Here is a 21,491-nt window from a genome sequence, read left to right as displayed (position 1 = left end):
TTCAGAAGTCACAACAGTGGAGTTGAGAAATCAGCAGCGTTGTCAATAGGGTTTGAGATATTTCAATACAGTACATCGATCGATATTTTCAAATATCGAAAAAAATTTATTGATGGATATTTCCTGGATTTTTCGATATTTCAATATGTTGAACAAGTTTTGATATTTTGTCTATATCGGTTTTCGATACCCTGAACCGGATATTGCACAGTCTTAGTTGTCAGTTGATCGCATCAGATTATTTGAAAACTGCTATAATCTGGTATAGTGTTGCCTTGTCTTATATGAGTGTTCTGCCTGAAGACAAGTTCCTGTCCTTTTGTATCTCTCTAGTAGCTAAGTATGGATATTAAGGAGGTAGAGCAAGAATAAGGTGGCTAGTTTTTTTTTTTCTGTGCTTCAAAAGAACATATAGCAAATTATAAAACTTATATACCGTAAAGTTAGAATAAAGAAATAGATTGAGAACTAATATGAAGGATACTCTGACCCAACTATTTAACATGATTCTATAAAAGTATAAATATATTTATAGTATTATAGAAAAATAGTTTATATGGTACAATTTTTTATTAGAGATAATGAAATTTGTATTTAAGTAACTCACTATTATTTTGGAAATTGACAAATATCTACGTTACAAGGTGTATAATCGCTTGGTAGGGTAAAATCTAACATTGTAAAACATTTTTAAAATACAGAATAGTCTATTTTGAAATTGATGCAAACCTACGATTTTAAACTGATTACTCACTAGGTGGAAATATTTATTTATTTATTTTAATTATTATATATTGACTAAAATCTTTAGATTTAGATCTATGTGTTAGAACCTTCTAAGATGATTGTTGATGTGATTATTTATTTATGCTTTTTGATAAGAAACTTTTGTTGTTTAGTTTGATATTATTTTAGATAGAATGTTATTTTAGATATGATAGAAACTATTTTGATTAGAGCGTATATATTTTGTTTTTTTTCTTACGAGTTTGACGTAATAGCTTAAAATTGTGTATATATATATACTTGTTTAACTCATCGAAAGTTTTATAAGAGTTAAGTTGGTTTATGTTTTATAAATTGTGTTCGTATAAGAAAAAAATATTTAACTGATTATAAATAATATACACTAACCTAAAATGTTAAATATATATATTTAAAAAATTTTTAATTTTAATTACTTGATTTTGAATTATGGTATGTCGTGTTCTTAACATAACTCAAAGAAAATAGTCTATTTTTTAATTATTAAAATGGTGATTTTTTTAAAAATTAGTGACATAAATATATTTATCTTTATTCCACTTATTCACTCACAGTTATTCACTTGCTTTCGTTTGTTAATATTTCCCCAATAGAAGGTACTCTGACGTTTTATGATGCCAACAAGTCAGATTCTTGATATTAAATCAATATAGAACAAAAATTCTCGTCAAAATACTCAAAATTAACCTGGAAATATTTTCTTGTTCTTTGAATAGCAAATCAATGTTTTAAAAATAGAACTGATTCTAATGGTATATGCAAGTGTATACTTTTTGTATTAGAATTGTTATTGGGAATCGATTCTGCTCATATCGTGACGAACTGAAAATCACTTTTCAAAATAACAGACTCAATCACACTCAGAAAGAAACGGGGCAAAAGTGATTCGATTCACTGATTTTTGACTCCGATTTGTAGTATAGAGTGTGACTAGCAGCACCGTTACCACCAAATGTTGTATCCGCAACTTAATCTCCACATATACCCCACCACCATCACCAACACCAAACACTTTCAAAACTTCCATCGTTCTTCACCGTCTTCCACCATCTGATCCTTGTCTCCCCCAACCCACAATCCTCGGTTGCCTTGACAACATCGCACCTCATTCGATACAGCGGGGGCTCGAGAGGGGGAATAGGGGGAGTCTTCAGATGATACAAGTTCCGATCTGAAACAACAAAGCTAATATTAATCCCACCGATAGGTAATAAGTTTTCGGATCGCGTGAAACATTTCTTTCTTTCCGTCTTTTTTTGTGTTTTTCATTTTTCTCTGCCAACACCGTTCGTCTCTTGTTTATCGATAAATGTCACCAAAGTTGACTAGTACGTAGTTTTTAATCAACCCTAAGGTAAAAAAAAAAAAAAAAAAAAGTAGGTTGGATTTTTGGGTTAATTAACTAAAATTTGCGAAACTGATAAAGGCTAATAGCCTCTCTAAAATATATTTCCAGCACTGTTGTTTTGCTCGAATTAAAATCTGGAATAGGCAGTCGATAGTTGTCTCACATTTCAGTCTTTCTGAGGTCAAATCACTTCAACGTACGCACTCGAGACTGTCTTTTATTATTATTATTATTATTATTATTATTATTATTATTATTATTATTATTATTATTATTATTATTATTATTATTATTATTATTATTATTATTATTATTATTATTATTATTATTATTATTAAACTTTACATATTCACTCACATTCTTCGATTTAGCTATTTCATCAATTGAACCGAAACCTTTGATATCAAATCTATACAGGGTGTCTCAAAAGTCCCCTGGCAAGGTAACTGTTATTATCAGAGTTACAACAAAATGCAAAATTCCTTCTCCAAATATGATGTTTTCAATCTAAAGCGAAGGATTAAAGAAAAAAAATCGGACGGGCCGTGTGCACTCTTTATACACCCTATGTTAAATGAAAATGCAACGTTGCCATTTACCTGGACCCACAACATAAGTGAATGAAGTTACTGTCTTTTACACTAACGTGTCGATTGCTAGCCCCCATTTCAAACGTGCTCCCATTCACTGTACTCTTACAAAATTTAAATTATAATAGGATATTTGAATGCATTTGTAGGAGAAAAAGAAAAAGGTGGTGTCACAAACAAGTATGGTATAGGCGAAAGAAATGAAAAGTGAGAAGAATTGGTCAATTTCTGTAGATAGAATTCACTGGTAATTGAAAAAAAATTGGTTCAATTAGCACAAGAGAAAAAGATACATGGAAATCCTCAACAGACGGCCGAAAATATCGAATAGACTACATTATTATTCGAGACAGGTATCGGAATAGCTTGAACAACGCGAATACTCTTTCTCGGCCTGATGTTTTCTCTGATCATTACCTTGTGGTGACCGAAGTAAATATTTGACTGAAAAATGTAGGTAGAAGAAACTAGGCAACAAGATCTTGAATATTGAAAAGCTGAAAAACAATGGAATCATTTTATTGAAAAATTTGAAGAAAATTATCCAAACGAAAAAGGATATGTGCAGGTAGTAACAGATGGCGGAAGCATATTAAACTTTGCATACAGGAAGCTGCAGAAGATGTGGTAGGTTACTGTGGATACAAAACAGAGAAGAAGAGACGTGTTACAGAACAGATGTTACTGAAAATAAGGGAAAGGAGGGCGTGGAAACAAGTTGATACAGTACAGGGCAGAAAGATGTACAGGAAGTTAAACAATGAGTTACGAAGGGAGACAGACACAGCAAGAGCAAGTTCTACAAAGGAAAATGCAAGGACATTAGAATGTAAGAATTAGAAAGAGTTAGCAAATATGAAAAAAAGTACAAGGAGGTGAAATCTATGGAACTTCGGAAGAAACAAGGGTCATTACGATGGCAGTAGAAAATAAGAATGTGAAGGTAGGCAGCGAAAGAAATGAAGTCTTAGGAAGGTGGAAATAATATGTTGAAATAATATATGAGAGTAGAGAGAGACCGTGTGGCCTATATGTTGAAGTAGAAAATGAAGTACGAGAGGATGGTTTAGTATTCTTCGGATGAGTTTCAAAAAGCTACATACGAGATGGAAAGGCAGCCAGGATAGATAATATTGATTAATAAAAATGATTAATAAATTATTTAGTTTAGTACTAGCATATATTACCCGCTTCGCTGGGTTGAAATGAACATTTAAATGCACAAATCCGTATCTCATGTGTTTAGTACCCGTGAAATATGCTGTTTTCGTTTTTAATGGCATCGATTTAAACAACATCGGAAAGATCATTGATCATCTCGGCGACCACGAAAAACACGGATTCGACACTAATATTGGTCATTTTCGATCATTTATATATATATATATATATATATATACCCCCACCCTCATGTTATGGGCTATGGCATCGGACGTGTCACCGTTCATCTCAGCAACCCCCAAAAATGTGGATTCAGCACTAATATTGGTCATTTTCGATCATTTTTAAATATCTCTTCCTCCCCTTCCCCAAGTTGTGGGGTTGATTTTGAATTTAAATGGGATCAAAAGTATCATTGCGTCTAAGCAACCCAGAAAACTATAAATTCGATCATATATATATATATATATATATATATATATATATATATATATATATATATATATATATATATATATATAGATAGATAGATAGATAGATAGATAGATAGATAGATACTCCTAGTGGCGGGGATGATTTTGGATTTAAACTGAATCGGAAATGTCACTGTTCATCTGAATGATCCAGAAAGCTATGGATTAGGCACTAATATTGGTTATTTTCGATTATTATTATATATAGCTCCCCTCCCTCTCCTCCGTGCTGTGGCACACGGCATCAGAATTGTCACTGTTAATCTCAGCTACTCCTAAAACTATGGATTCGACACTAATATTATTCATTTTCGATTATTTTTAAATATTTACCCCCTTCCCTCCGTTGTACCCACCCCCTTCCCAACTGTCAGGACTGAACTTGGATAGAAGTAGCATCAGAAGTGTCACTGTTTTTCTTCGACCCCGAAAACTATAGATTCAACACTAATATTGGTCATTTTTGATCATTTTTAAATTTCTCTCCCTCTTCTCCTCCCGTACGGTACATATAGCTCCCCCTCCTCCTCCTCCATGCTGCTGTACACGACATTAAAATTGTCACTGTTTCCCCCATCGACCCCGAAAACTATGGATTCAACACTAATATCGGTCTTTTTTTTATCATTTTAAAATTTCTCTCCCCCTACCCCTTCCCTACGTTGCATCGTCAAAGTGGATAGCCTAAAGTAATCCCTGTCCCTAAACTCATGTATGTTGAAAATTTGATTGAGATCGGTCGGATGATTCAAGAGTGATGAAATCACAAAGGCAGTCATTTTAATTTTTTTCATCTCCCCCTCCTCCTCCCCTAGGTTGGCTCGTCAAATTGAAACGTTAAAAAATCACTCAAGGCCCGACCCTTATATATGTTGAGAATTTGATCGAGATTGGTTGGGTGGTTCAAAAGTTATTAGGTTTTATTAGTTTTTATTTATGCGTAATGATTTATAAAATATTCAGTTTAGTACGGTAGTTGTTTCCAACTTATATTATTTCACTGGTAAACAGTATCCCAAGCTGTTAGAACTGAGCATAAGAGGTAGGTTTTTATTGTATTTTATTTATTTATTTATTTATTTATTGTAGAAGTTAAGTAAAAAAAACTTGTTTTATTTTGAATTGTTTCATTACAATTTTATTAGCACAAAGAAAATTTTAACGTATATAAGAGGATATTACTGATGCTATATGCATATTTTTTGAGTTATTTGCTACAAAATTATTCACGCATGGAAACCAAAACTAAAAAGCTTAAACTTTTTTTTTTTTTTTTTTTACCAATTTTTACATATGGTAGCAAATGAAACTCACATGAACATATGATACCCTCTCAACCGAAGTCCAGGGTTAGTTTTTTTGCACATGGCTAAAATAATGATTTTAATGTTTTTGTTGCCTCTGTTTCCACTCTCACTTTGCCAGCCTAAATCCCCATTATATTATAAAATTTATCAATTTTTAGTTTAAAATTTAGTGCTTAAACTATATATTTTTTTATTTTACTGTTAAAAGTTTTATTAATTTATGTTACCTTTGTCCCTTAGGACAAGTTATTATTTAAAAAAACATATTAATAGTTTTTTAAATACACTTTTAAGACTTTTTCTTATAATTACACTTAAGCACCAACACTTTTTAACAAATTATCCATTTATTCCTTTTTTTTATATATAAAATTTTTGTTTTTAACACAATATACCAATCGAATTCATTAAGAATATGGGAGACAAGGAAAACTAAGAATTCTCCCAACTCTGCAATAAACTATATATGAAACAGGAGAATGGCCAAAAGATTTCCTGAAGACGATAAGGTCAAGATGGTTAAGAAATCGAACCCAAAGAGATGTGGGAATTATAGAATTTTGCTTGAAACACTGAACAGAAGGTTGTATGGAAGAACAAATGAAAAAATTGAGAAACAATTTGGGTACAGGAGAGGTAAGAACATATGACATGCAATTGGATTATTAAAGGTAGTCAATGGAAGGTTTATAGAAAAAAAGGGAAAGACGTGAATGTTGTATTTATTGATCTAGAAAAGTCTTTTGACTGCGTGAATTGGGAATTGCTGTTGGGAGTTCTAAAGAAGATTGGGTTGAAATGTAAAGATCGAAGACTCATAAGAAACTTTTATATGAACCAACAAGTAAGTGTTAGAATAGACGAGGAAATGACATAGGAGGGTGCTATTGGAAGGAGAATGCGACAGGAATACTGTCTCTTGCCAATATTATTTAATATCTATCTAGAAGAGAATATGAAAAAGAGAAGATGGCATTTTGGTAAGAGGTAGAATGGTTAGATGTATACGGTTTGCAGATAATATGATGCATATTGTGAAATCTTAAAAGAAAATCAATCAATAACATGTTAGAAAACTTGAGAAAGGGATGTGAATAATTTGAGAGAAAATAAATGTTAGAAAGACAAACGCCATGGTGGTAAGAACGAAGCGATCGGTGTCAAATATAGAATTAGGATGGGAGAAATTAAAACAAGTGACTAGTTTTCGATATCTATGGAGTATTATTAGTGACGATATGAAGTGCGAACGTGAAATAAAAGCAAGGCTAGGAATGGTGAAAAAAGGCTTTAGAAGGAAGAAGAGTCTGTTTTGTGTGACTTTTGAATAGAGTTGAGAAAAAGAATCGAAATATTTCGTCTGGCGTATTGTAGTAGTATATGAGACAGAAACTTGGACATTACACAAAAGTGATTAAAAACAACAGGAAGATATCGAAATATGGATCTGGAGAAGAATGGAGAAAACTAGCTGGGTCGAGCGGAGAACGAATGAGAGGGAATTAGAAATAGTGCAGGAGAAAAGAACGATTTTAGATATTTAAGAAAAGGGAAAGAGAAACTAATGGGACATTGGCTAAGAAGAAACTCTATCAAAGGGACGTGCTAGAGGGTATGGTAGCAGGAAAGAGAGGAATGGGACGGAGGCTACAATTGATGGACGATATCAAAACAGAAAAATCATACGCGAGAACGAAGAGGTTAGCTGAAGATTGTGGAGTATGGAAGCTTCTCAGTTACGGCAGAATACCTATTATGATGATTTTATATTATTGCACATGCATTCGAATGATAATAACAGGAGAAATATGTGGAAATAAATAAACTCTAAACCTTAACAATGGCAACCAACAATGTTAGATAACTTTCCTGATTATACGAGGATAAGTCAAAAATTGTCCACAATTAAGCTATAACGTTTCTTACATTGTTCATACTGACCTGTCTCCTCGTTTATTTTATTGTTATGCTGTTATGGTCATGTTGTGAAAGTCTGATCCTAATTCATCCATTTGTTTTCCTTTCGTTGCAGATAGATCATGGCCGCTCTATTAGAAGTTTGCACCAAAGAGGAATAACGAGCAGTGGTCTGGTTTGTGTGGTCGGAAGGTGTATCAGGGGCCACAATCTATCAAAGACTTTTGGCACAATACGGGAACAGTGTCCTACCGTAACGAAGTGTCTACAAACGGATTGCAAATCCAAAAATGGTCGCACAATTGTTATGCACGAAAAAGGAACCAAACAACCATCTACGGCCACACATGGTTCTATTAGATAGACGAGTGTCTGTTGATGAAGTGGCACATTGTCTGGAAATTAGTCATGGCTTCTAATACATCTTCCTACCACAAAAACCGAATCACTGCTTATTGTTCCTTTTTGGTGCAAACTTCTAATAGAGCGGCCATAATATATCTGCAACAAAAGGAAGATAAGTGGAGGAATTAGGATCAAACTCTCATAGCATGACCACAACAGCATAACAATAAAATGAACGAGAACATAAGTCAGTATGAACACAACAATGTAACAAAAGTTATAGCTACATTGCGGATAATTTTTGACTTATCCTCGTATCAATATCCAATATTTTTATACCAACTCAACAATGATACTTATACTCATCATCATCATTAATCATAAAAATAAAAAATTAAAATATAAATGACCCAAAAAGGGACAATGGGTTAAAATGTTATAATAACGTCTTGACTACTTCAAGTAAAGAAGACGGAAATCATAAATTATCCTCGCAAAGTTCTTTCCGCATTTTTGTTTTTCCTATATAAAAATGAAAATTTGGGATGCAAAAACTTTTCAAAACTACATCACGATAACACTACTTTGTGCATCGAGGTCATATTTATGTGAGTTTATAGGTCATCGTCACTTAACAGAGTTTCACAATCTCGAAATTTTGGAATTTTACTCAAAGAGAGAGGCGGAAAGTAATTTCTTTATATATATAGGTATAACCGTGGTTGTTCCGAAATACTGGACATAAATAGTTGAAATTTGAAGCATGTAATTTCGACTTTTAAAAAAAGAATTGTGAGCGTAGAATATGGCGAATGCAGAAACAAAGTGAAACATGTCAGTATCTTCGAATGTCGTATTTTCAAGCAAAACTACTTTTTTGAACAAAGAAAAAGATAGTACCAGGGAGCAAAGACCCTGAACTCACAATTAGAAAAGTACGTGCCCATTAGAATAGTACTGTTTAATCTTTTCTTCCATATGTTCTACATACTTTTCTGTGTTCAGTGTCGTTTCAAAAGTTGCTTCCTTTTATCTCATTTTATTTTATTTATTTGTTTATTTATTGTCTTAATGTGCATTCTCGTGTCTTTAATGGAATACTATATTACATTTAGAGAGCTTAAGAACAGGATCTAGTACTTTACAAATACAGAATTTTGTACTTGAAGAGGTGTAATGAGAATTTCTGAAAGCTATCAAGCAAACGCTACCCTCCACCATGTTTTTTTATCGCAGATATTTTATTCAATCATATGTGAATATAGCCTTATATATACTACATTGGACAAACGAGAAGTATATTTGGAACTAGGTGAGAGAAACTTATATCCCACTAAATCAGCCCAAAAAAAAAAAAAAAGTCTGGATTAGTTAAAGAATCACTGAAAGAGAAACTTCTGTATTAAAATATGCCAGTCATAGCAGAATCTTTGATGTACATAGGCTAATAAGAGAGGAAACCAAAATAAAGTTATAACACCTTGAATAGGGAGGGAGGTTGGACATAGAGTGAAATTCAGAAGATTTTATTACAATAAATAGATAGTTTATATTTTAAAGTTAGATAAAACTTATCGTTGCATCAATGATTTAATTATTATACGAAAAATATAACTCTAACAATGTTACTATTAAAAGTTATGTTCCTAAATGCAGCAATTCGCCTTTGAAACGTCAGTTTATATAAAATAATAATTATATGAATGGAAAATCAAAAGTTTAATTTTATTTACTCATAAATAATACGTTTAATATCAAATTTCTATTTAACAAACTACGCATTAAACAAATATTTATGTAATAAACACAAATTCTATTATGTATTTATTTTGCCAATTTATGTTTAATAAATAATACTTCAGAAAGTTCTATGTTACGAACTATATGGCATCTTTTTATTTGTTTAATCAACGTTTACATGCATATGCTAATTTTATTTATTTGTTTTCTTTTGTAGGTGAGTACTTCATAGAGCATGAGATGACCCTATCTAATATAGAAGTACAAGCAGTATGTAAGTACTACATTGTTAACGTTTGGTTTACGTTCAGTTTACAGGGTTTCCGAAGAGAAGCAAATAATGCAGCATTGTAGGTTATTAATTATACATTAATTATTTTGAAATTAAAACAAAATTGTAAGAATCGTTCTCGTTAAAGTAGTGCGAATACTTTGCCTTCATTCTTACTTTTTTCAGGGGAAATAAATATTGAAATACAGTATTATGCACGCGTATTATGTGATTAATGATACGTAGATCTATGAAATTAAAAAAAAAAAAAAAAAAGTATTTCGTAAGCTCCATTATGTCCGCCACACCTGCTGCTCCAGTTACCCGGTGTTAAGTTACAAATCATAATTTTTCATTATTCGGCATTTGAGTAGCTGGGTGTTCCTTTATGATTAACTGATTAATGCATGATGTTGTCTGTACACGTGGTCATAGATTCAATCCTCGAAAAAAATGTTTTGCCTTGGATAAAAACCCAGGTAATTGTTCAATTCCCACTTTCAGCAATATGCTCTTTTTGTATAACTTCTATATTTCTAAGATAGGTCAAAGGTCTTCATTGTGCTATCTATAACTTTTGAATTTCATTGAATAATTGAAAGGTAATAGTAAAGGGTGGAACAAGATGAAGGATACTGTGTTAGTAACTTATTCTCTACAGATAAATAAATTTGGCATAAATGAACGAGTGTCATCACCAATTTTAAACCCAAATGTTTGCTTCAATGTTTAACGTTCAATAGTCTTTAAAACAATTATTATAATAATGCTTCTAATTATAATAATTGTAAGGCACCTAACAGTGTTTATCAAGTATGAAATAGTCATCATGTTTAATGTTTGTACTGATTCATTTTCAATAATAATGAAATAATAATACAATGCTATGGACAGTGTAGTGAAGTCCCTTATTCAACTCGAATTAGTCAGAATTAGAGAAGCATACAACGTAAACTTGTAATTGCTGCATCATCCTTCGCGTTGTTTATGTTTACACTTTAGTGTCTCATTTCAGCACTGCAGCTATATGAGACATGAGCCTACGGTCTAAAGTAGAGTCCGAACACTTATACTCCATCGGGAACATTACCTTGGTCTCCTGACTGAAGGCGAGAATACTTACCATTTAGCCATCATTCTTTGATATGCAAGTATAAATGTATCTTGGATATTAAGGAAAATCTCTTACATTGGAAAGAAGAGAACTTCCCGATTGAGTAGCTGTGTGGTTAGCATGCATTCTTAAGTGTGTATGTGGGTGTGTGATTTCGGGTTCCAACATCAGTGGAACCTCGGCTTCTTAAAAGTGTCGTAAATTCATGTTTTGGATCCAAAAACGAGAAGAAAATAATATAATAAATCTAGATCAAGCTACAAGTTCACAAAGGTGATCTATAGATTAATGGTCTACTGCTATGAAGAATGATCCTCGCGAGAGGCTGGAAGAAAGAAGGAAGCTTAATATTGCCGTAATTACATTGTGAAAGTTTAGTTGTATAAATTATATTTCCTCGCTATTCTATTATAAATCTTGTTTGTAATCTGAAAACGTCCTGTGTTCTCAACTCTCTTATATGGTACTCTACCCTGAGGATACTTCACACTATTTAGCTTAAAAGAACCATTGGAATAAATAAATAACGGACAAGTTTAGTGTAGTATTCTGTAAGGCATAGTCTGACATAAGTGTTAATTGGATTTGATTTTGGTGTTTAATGGGGACATTAGTAGCGAGAGTCTTTGTCCATGCCACGAATAAGTGATAATGATGCAATATTAACACAAAACTGCCAAACAGAGGCAACCCCACTGGTGTCTATCGGGTCCCCCAACCTTCCTAATTCAACATATATTTCTACACTTTCTCAAATAAAACTATACTTGTTTAACCGGGAAATGATTGATGTAGCATGAAAATTTTATCTTACATTTCATTTATATTCTTCCTCTTATGAAAGCAATCTACTTCTATTATTTTTTCTGAAAATATAGGTGAAAGTATTTTACAATTACTTATTGTCTTTTCGGTGCAGAATAATATCAGTTCAACACTACATAGGTGTAGTGGCTTGTAATATTGGACTCCTCCCAACAAAAATTTTGAGTGCGTTTTGGAGTTTATGTCCTGCATTAGAACAAAAATGGAAACAAAAGGATTAATATTACCCAAGTAGGTGTTTCCCATACCTCCGAAATATTAGATTGTTTCCAAAGTAACCTGAACCATTTTAAATTGTTTAAACAGAAAGAAGGAAACGACTTTTAGATATTACTCGTATGATTTTGCATAGTTCGAGATAGCGATGCTCTTGAAATTATATGAATGCACATCTGTTACATTGGTACAGTACATGGGTTTAGTAGTTTCTTGGAATGTTTGTAAAAGTCAGAACGATACTGAGTTCATTCTCAGTAGTAGTTAAAACAACGAAGCATCTTGCTTTTTGATATTTGTAACTGAACTAGTTAAACTGCACCTGTCATTTCGGTGAGATTATCGTTTTCAGCTATTCCTTACACACCACCTCAGTAATTTGAGTTGTCCAGTAACGTTCCTGTATCCATCTCTTTTCTTTCTTCCTTTAGCTTAAGAGTCTTCATCCCGGCGAAATTAAAATACCGCTAATTTTACAGTAATTACGTGATATCTTCAAATAGATAAAAGATAATCGAAATGTGGAACAAGAGCGCCCTAGACAATATTATTTTACATGAGATACCGTTATCACGACTCACTTATCTGCTTTCGATTTCAAGTCATTTTGAAAATCGGCATTTATTTTCGCGTTTCTAAACAGCTGAAAACGGAAAGGCACTAGGTGACTTGTGATAACGGTACCTCCGGCAAAATAATATTGTCTAGGGCGCTCTTGTTCCATATTTCAATTATCTTTTATCTATTTGAAGATATCACATAATTACTGTAAAATTAGCGGTATTTTAATTTCGCCGGGATGAAGACTCTTAAAGGACTTAACTGTGGGATCTTTTAAAACTCAATAAATAAATAAGTTAATACATACATACATACATAAAATAAAGTTGACAAAGATAATTCATTTCTGGGGGGACACAGTGGCTCAGTGGTAGAACGCTTACCTCTGGTGTGTGGGGTTCCTGGTTCGATTCCTGGCCGAGCAAGCTTGTGATGGACAACATCATGTCCGTGGGTTTTTAGAGGTACTCCCATTTCCTCCCACATTCTCATTCCATCAATTAATTCATTATTATTCACTTGCCTTAGTCATCCGTCTTCCTTCGCCTAAAACACATAATCACGGAACATCAATCTGAAAGATTTAATTTCATTTTTTCATAATCCATTTCAAACACATATGAATGGATCTCCAAAATATTGCGTAACACATTAAGCATGCCTCGTATTTCACAACGAAAGTTAAGGACACAGAAACCGGATTGACCTATATTGAAGGTAACACAATGGAGCTGCGTAAAAAAATAACATCCTTTGTTTTGTTGATGGTAATTCTCGGGTTAAAAGGTTAATATATTTAAAAAGGACTTCCAGTTAATTTTGTATTATTTCAAATACGTAGTAGGGCTATGACCTTAACTGTCAGCATCTGTGTTCGGAGCACGTACAAAAATTATATTTAAAAACAAAATAAAAGGAGTAACAGCATAAATCGTGTAAGCTATTTTAGTGGTTTATGTAAATCAAATATGTTTTGTTGTGAATAATAAATCTGAACTGTCATTTTTATCAGTTCCCTGTAGAGGAGCGGCATTCTTTGTGTTTTGAGAGAAGTGTATCATCAACAGTTGAACCCTATATATGCTTATCTATTCTAACTCTTCTTTTCTCATTTATCTTGTCTCTGTTGTAACAGTTCTAGTAAATGAATTGGTATGTTGAAATATGTGATACTTTTTTTAAAAAAATATATTATTTTATTTGAGTGTTAACTGTTAACTAATAAAACTGTGAAATTGGTATTTCTAACAATATTTCAAAAATACTTTTTTTTTTTTTATTCTGTCGCGTTCATGTGCACCTATATCAAAGGTACTTTGTTTAATCTGTCACGTCCATATGCGCCTCTATCAAAGGTACTTTTTTTTTTTTTTTTTTTTTTTTTTTTTTTTTTTTTACTCTGTCACGTCCATGTGCGCCTGTACCATAGAAATACCCATTATACACTGGTTTGGGTCGAAAATATTATTCAGTTTCCCTGCTCCTGATTGTGGAGCAAAACTTAATGCTCTCTCCTCAATCTTGAAATATAAGCCATCCTTTGGTGAATTTATTTATAGACTCTAGGTGTAGCAATGTTTTATTGAAGGATATCCTAGAGAGGAAAGATTTTATAAAACTGTCGTAGTTGCAAAAAGCAAAAAAGACAAATAATTATACAGAGTGTAGACTCCAATTCTGGATGCTTCATTTATGTGCAAACATTCTTGCAGCTATTTCCCGAATATCAAAAGCGCATGTTCATTTTCATTTGGAATGTCCTGAATAACTATACGAATTTTCTTTTTCAAGTAGTGTACATTTAAAGACTGTTTAGCATGCACTTTTGTTTTAACATTCTCCATAACCAAAAGTTACAGGGCATCAAAATTGGAAATTTGGATATCATCTTGCAAAATTGCATGTGAATCTTTTTATTTCTCACACTAAGTCTTGTAATTTTTATCTTATTCAGATAAGGCTGTTTTCATGTACCGATAAGGTGAATTGGGATAACTGTAGAATTTGACTCCGTTTGACATAAATACATGGGACAACTGCAAGGTTAATGTGCGGTGTATCATTTTAATAGAACATATTCTTGAGTTGGGTCAATGGAACACATCCATTTCTTCTGTGTAACTAATGTTATCCATGAGACAAAATTCTTCTTATCTCGGAAACGATACGGGAAATGTTCCACATTGTCGGTATCACATCACTAATTACACCAAAAAAATGGGTTATCTTCTACCAATCCTCCTCGCATCAAATTATTCGTCCAAATAATAATAGTTTACCTAAAGGACAAATGGAGAAAATTCCCCGTCTTGTTGAAAGTAAATATCATTAGGTATAAATAGTATTAGGTATTCCTCATTCGTTCAATTCTGAAATTGGAAATGTGTATAACATTTACAAGTTCACATTTTCAATTATAATACTTCTGGAAGGAGAATAAGTCTATTAAATATGTTCGATTGAAGTGGCTTACTACACTTTATCTTTGCAGCTGTCCCAGTTATTTGGTTTAAACGTTCTGAATTCAACATTTTTATCAATTCATTTTATTCGACACATGAACAATCTCCTCGTCTGAAAAGAAAGTTAAATTAAGCTGAACATTGTAGCATAAAAGAAGATATTCGACCAAGGAGTTAAGAAAAAGACTCATAATATGTTTTCTGTGGAGTAGTGTACTCCATGAAGAAGTATGGATACTATGCAATGTTGATAAAGGAAAAGGCAGAAGGAAAACCAAGAAGAGGAATACCAAGGATAAAATATCTAGATGTAGTTACGAAGAAAGTATAAGACAGCTCTCTCAAGGAGGAGAAAAGATTTAAAATTTCGATGTTGCCCACCAACCTACGGTTGAGGAGAGAAAGAAGAAGATACAAAAACAACAAGAAAAGGCTGAAAGTTTTTTAAAAGTATGTGTGGAGAAGAATGGAAAGAATTAGATGGGTCGAACAGAAAACGAATGCCAAAGTGTTGGGAATAGCAATGAGTAATAAAACAATTTTAGATGTAATTAAGAAGAGAAAGAAAATCAAATGAAATATTTGAAAAATGAAATGAAATATTTGAGTTTTGCGTTCCACAATTATACTGTGTAGGCTAAAAGAGACGGTGATGCTGTGAAATGAATGAAAATGGTGGAATGAAGAAAGAGAGAGGAAATGGGAGATCCGAGAAAATCCACACACACGGTGTTTGTCCACCACAAAGCCCAACTGGCGCGAGCCAGGGATCCATGCATCAGAGGTGAACCATGCATCAGGATTCTACCTCTGAGCCGCCGCAAAGAAGAGGAAGAGAAACTGACTAGGACTAAACTGAAAGTGTACTGTGTATATGTACTGTGGAAGGAAAAATGGGGAGGAGCAAAAGATACTGTAATTGATGGAGGGTATTTAAACAGAAAATTGCTACCTGAAGACGAAGAGATTAGCTGAAGACCGTTGTACAAAGTAGCTTTTCATTTTGCAGCAAATGACCTGCCAATGAGTGTTGGCAGAATGCATATGATCGTAATGACCTAACAAATAAAAAAGATTTTGGAACTAGGTCACGAATACTTCGGAAAATAGAAAGTAAAAAATTCAAGATGTTCGAAGGACAGGAAAATTAATTTATATTGGTTAGCCTAAGTATTTATGTTAAAAATATCCAAACTTCCGCATGCATATTAGTGCAACATGTCTCTAGTAAGTTAGGGTAGGTTTGGTTTAGTTAAACTAAACTCTTGGAGCATAGCCAGTTTGTGGCACTCATTCCTCTCTATGATGTGTGGTTAGCAGATCGGCTCTCCTTTCCGTTTATGCTAGCTTTCTAGACCTGAGATCACTACTTCTTTCTTTTGAAATGAAATGGATTCTTTCAGTTTAACATCCCCCGTTTGTCCCCGTTAGGTTAAGGGATTAACGTAAGTGAATGATGATTAGAGAAATGGTGGAATGATATGGTAGGAACAAACGGAAGTATCCCGAGAAAACGCACGGACACGATTGCTGTCCACCACAAACCTCCAATTATTAAAGGTTCACCTATATATTCTAAACAAATGTTAAACATTAATCATGTTCATGTACGCAATGTTGTAATACTTATATTAATGAATCAAAAATTTCACAGAATTATTTAAGGTTAATATCTGATTACGAACAAGATGAATACATTTGTTTTCTCTTTGTGTTTTAGTTACATTGATTTGAAATGTTTAAAAACAAACTTAAATGTTTCATTCACTCTAATGTTTGCAATTTAAAAATAGTTCATCTCTGTTTTCGCTTTGCATTTAGGTGCTTTGTTATTTAGGCAACTTGTTGTTTAGAAAATAAAATGGCGATCACCATGGCAACGAAAAGGATGTGACGTCACACTATTTCAGTCTAAACTTGTGGAACTTGATTAGCTCATGTGTTGCTCTTGCACGAATCAACCCTTTACAACAGTAGTACAATCCCAGCAGTCACAATACCAAGTCTCTGGCAGAGCATTAACATTTACAGGTACGTAGTTAAACACTGCGTTGGACTGACCTGCCGGCCCACTGCCCCACGGGCCGGTACGCCTTCCTCGATGAATGGTTTACGCCCCCTACCAGCAACAGCTTTGGGTCGAACATAGTGAAGTGCCACTTGATCGTTTTTCTGAACATGGATCCACAGAGATAAAATAACCAATCTCTATGAGTACTCTATCTCTGTGATTGTATCATATTTAACTATTTAATTTGGATTCCAGGCCAAAATGTGTATATTTTTACATATTTGGTTCTATAGCGATGTTTTAGTAGTACTGTTATCGGGATGAGTATTCCTGTGTCTGAAATCAAATGAACTACCGTAACTGCATTTTCGAGCTGTCAGCAACTACGTGCAAAATCTTAAAAGAAAAGAAAAGAAAAGAACAGCATGTCAAATACCACAAAAAAGCTAGATTAAAACATTTTTCATCACCTTTTCATGTGATTTTATCTACCACTGTTTCCAAAAATGCTAATTTATCAGAAATCATGAAAAACTTACTAGTTCACTTGTGGTTGCTGATAGCTTGACGATGCATTTAGTTGTCTGATTTCAAACAGCTCAGTTGAGAGAGCCCCAGAATACAAGGGATCTAAGTTGTATATACATGACTTTTCCAATAAGGTTTATTTATGTTCAGAAAAGGACTCTCCGCGGCACAATATGCAAACTAGAAGGTGAACCATATCGCAATCTACTCGAGGTTCTACCGATGAGTGGATTGCTTCGTTTCTCACCGCCCAGTTTAAATATTTCATTGTGATGAATTTATTTCCTGGGCATAAATAAACTTTATTTCAAAAGTCAGTTATCCCCCTTGACCTCCAAGATCCTCACTTTATGTTTGCTGTATATGTTTTGTTGAGTGTAACGGAATAAAACTATGTGGTTTTGAAACTTACATTTTGAGCGTTTAAATGGTCTGTGAGGCTATTTCTGTATTAGGACTTTATATACTACTGTTGATCAACCAGTTAATCTACTTAGAATACGCATTTGTAATAAATGTCTCCAAGTTAGAGGCAGTGCGCCCTCCTAATGATTTAAGGCCTACGCCCCCGACAGTTTCTTAGTCCGACCCTGGATAAGCAGTGTTGACGAAAGTTCTCTGTTACCCCTGTAATGAGAAATCGGTTTTCTTTCTCGTGTATGATCCTTGTATTTTCCTTTACTTATATTTCTGTAGCTACACTTAAGAAATATATCACACGATACCATATTTTCTGTGCAACACCAATTTATTTATCTGAAAATTGTTAGTTTCCGCAGCTATTGAAGATTAGCTTTGATTAAGTTCTGTTTAGGCATAAAACATTCGTAGTCACTGCAATATGTGTAGAAACCGCAGACAGAATTGTAATAGGTATACCGCACAACTATATTTTTACTTGAGTGGATGTGTTGGTTGGTATCACTTTTTCTTCGTAAAGTGTTTGGTCAATAGATTATTAAAAATCTTCGTATTCTGTATTGAGCCGTTACAAAGCTCAAATTTTGATATTCACGTTTGTTGTTTCCGTTATTTTGAAATATGTAAAATAAATCTTTAGAGGCTACTTAGGGCTTCCATTTATCTACAATCTCCCCGAGTAGCAAGAAAGCTTTTGGCCAGTTGGCGCGTGCTTCGCGTTTGGCTTTCTACGCTTGCGCTTTCAACGCGTGCTTTCATACAATCTGCCTTTTGTTGTGTTTGCAAGACATACTTTAGATCCTTCGCAGAGCGTCATAGCATCACTGTCCGTTCATTGGCTATTGACTTGCCGCCAGCGTAAAACGCTAGCGCCAAGCATGAATGGAACACTGAATGCAAGGTTGACCCCCAAGTAACTTCGTTACTGGAATCCAGCTTGCACGCTTTCCAATCAAGCCGCATGCGAGCATGCCGACTTTCAATGCAAGCTTACAGCAAGCAATTTGCAAGTTGTCTCTGCTATTAACGTCAAATCGGGACATACTGATCGAAGATTAATTTTCACTCCTTTCATCGGTAAATAGTAGTTAACCAGCAAAAGAGCCATTTATTATTATTATTTCATTCCTGTTGGATAGGCTATATCAATAATAAATGCTTAGGAAAGTAACACGCACTAAGTTCAGATTACTGGAATGATGATAGTCCCCCCCCCCCAAAAAAAAGTGGTAAAAACCGAGGCAAAATGTAAGCCAGTGGGACGGTAGGACTATCCCGGTCAAAACGAGACATATGGTGAACCTGCTTCTAACGCCTGTTTATATTCTACTGACAATTTTAATCTGAGGCCAACTGCTTTTCTATAAAGGATAGTGCATATTTGTGTCAAATAAATAAAAGAAGAAGCAGGACAAAATAAAATCCAGTACTCTGGTATCGTCAGTAAAGTATGAGAGAATGTGAAGTAGGAAAACAATGTAAAGCAATAATTGGAACAAGATGTTGACATCCGTAAGAAAAAAAAAAAAGAATGTAAACAAGTATTTTCCTCACATATTTGACCCTTCTGTCTGTCATGTAGACCAAGAAACTTTTTTTTTCTTTTCTTTAAAATAAAAATTCTTGTTAGCACAATTGTGATTCCAATTATAAAGACTAGGGAGGAGAAGAAAAGGGAATTATATGTTTTTTCACGTGCCGGCAAATCAACGCAAGTGTTGTGTATGTTTTTTTAAAAAAAGAAAAGAAAAAGAAAAGATTAAAAACCAAACGTGGCAACGTCGCCCTGAGGGAGTCAGGCGGCCAGACGATCAGTTGGCTGAGGCCGAACCGAACAGCCGACAGCAGCTAGCGAGAGACGTTGTAGTAGTGTTTGCCAGTTACCTTCGAGTTGTGTTGTAAGAGGGAGCTAGCAAACGTGCGATCGGCACACACATTGTGGCAAGGCTGAGAGAGAGCCAGGCAGGAGCAAATGCGTGGATGGGATATGCGCGTGTGTGTGTTTAGTGTTTACACACATATGTGAGAGTTCTGAGTTCTGTGCTTTGTTTATACAAGAAATAGGTGTGCATGTATGTGATTTTTATTTCACTGTGGAGGAAATAGATAGTTTTGTGAACAAGTGCACAGGAAAATAATACAACAGCATCGAATGAATATTTTCTGTTCAAAATAAAAGTTCAAAAGCGTTTTCCTAGCGGTATGCCCAGTGATTGATTACCTAGAACCGATGATACAGGAAAATTGTGATATGGTTTTGTGAGTTTCGTAGTTAATTCAAGCGATTTTCAAAGTAATATATTAATAATTATTATAGCTTATAGGAAAGCAACAAGAAGTCTGATAAGAATAAGTGATGGGTCCGCCTAGAGTTGGCCTATGTTAGAAGTGTTTTTCAGTTATTATTTTAATCGTTAAAAAGTTGACAAAATAAAAGAAACGGAAGGTTAGTATTAAATATTTTCTTCATTCTATAATAAATCCTATGAAGCAGTGGCGGATCTAAAAGGTAAACACTGGGGGGGGGGGAAGCAGCCAGACCCCAGACTATGAACATAAGCTTCCAAAAATATATAACTAATAACTTCAGTTATTTAAGTCACTCAGAAAATGGGGGAATAGGCCCCTCCCCGGCCCCGGGCTAGATCAGCCACTGCTATGAAGTGAGTAATTATCTTGCTCGGAGCATTGCTTTTCAACTGTTCAATAGCCGGCAAAAGAATATAACTGTCCTTTAATTTTGTCAGTAACTTCTGCAACTATTAATACAGTTTGTTATTCACGTCAAGATAACATAATGTAGATACCGATTTATATAAATTCAAATTGATATGTCACAACAAATTACGATTACAGTAGATATATTTACACTTTTTTGCTGTACAATAGATGTTTTAAAATTACCTGCATTTAGTTTTAAAAACTATAAATAAGTAGCATTCCAGAGGTTGGGTTTAATGCTTTGTTATAAATTTGTGTTTACCCATTTATGATTATTACATTTTAAGGAAGTCGTAATTGGAAGTAAAATCTGCCCAAAGTGAACATTCATACTAATAATGTGCTTACAAGTTCGAGAACATATCATTGCCTTCATCAGACACGTTCTGAAGGTAATTCATCTTTATAATATGCTTGATGAAATAATGGTATATTTCCGAAACTGTAACATGAACTATTATTGATACCAAGTGAACTTTGCTTTGGTCAGATTTTAGTTTAAGTTTTCAAAACTAGAATGACACATAGGCTATTATGAGGAAATTATTTTCTTCTTGTAGGTCAATAATAATCTCAAGTGAAAATGAATACCGTTAGTAGTGTTGTATTGTGATTAGAGATTTCTCTTCTGGGATTTATATACATTTGATTTTGATTTTTGGTTTATGGTCCCTTTCAGGTGTGAGGCAATATGAGATGAGAAACTACAGTTTAAC

At 33.8% G+C, this 21,491-nt stretch overlaps 1 protein-coding gene across 3 annotated transcripts in view; it reads left to right on the top strand.

The window, feature by feature from the left end:
• Positions 1-21,491, top strand: part of LOC145695006 (uncharacterized) — a 1,107,003-nt gene that overhangs the window by 380,518 nt on the left and 704,994 nt on the right. Inside the window, exon 1 of one of the 3 annotated variants that reach the window (XM_081771842.1) lies at positions 19,861-20,500. The exons of the other annotated variants lie outside the window; for them this stretch is intronic. The gene's annotated coding sequence lies outside the window, so the exon portion shown is untranslated. Of the gene's footprint in view, positions 1-19,860; positions 20,501-21,491 lie in introns of those variants that run through there. 3 annotated transcript variants of the gene reach the window in all.

Source organism: Thermobia domestica, chromosome 1 (assembly GCF_964235325.1).
Source record: "Thermobia domestica chromosome 1, izTheDome1.hap1.1, whole genome shotgun sequence".
NCBI classification, from domain to species: Eukaryota; Metazoa; Arthropoda; class Insecta; order Zygentoma; family Lepismatidae; genus Thermobia; species Thermobia domestica.
This window is presented reverse-complemented; position numbering and strand designations above follow the sequence as displayed.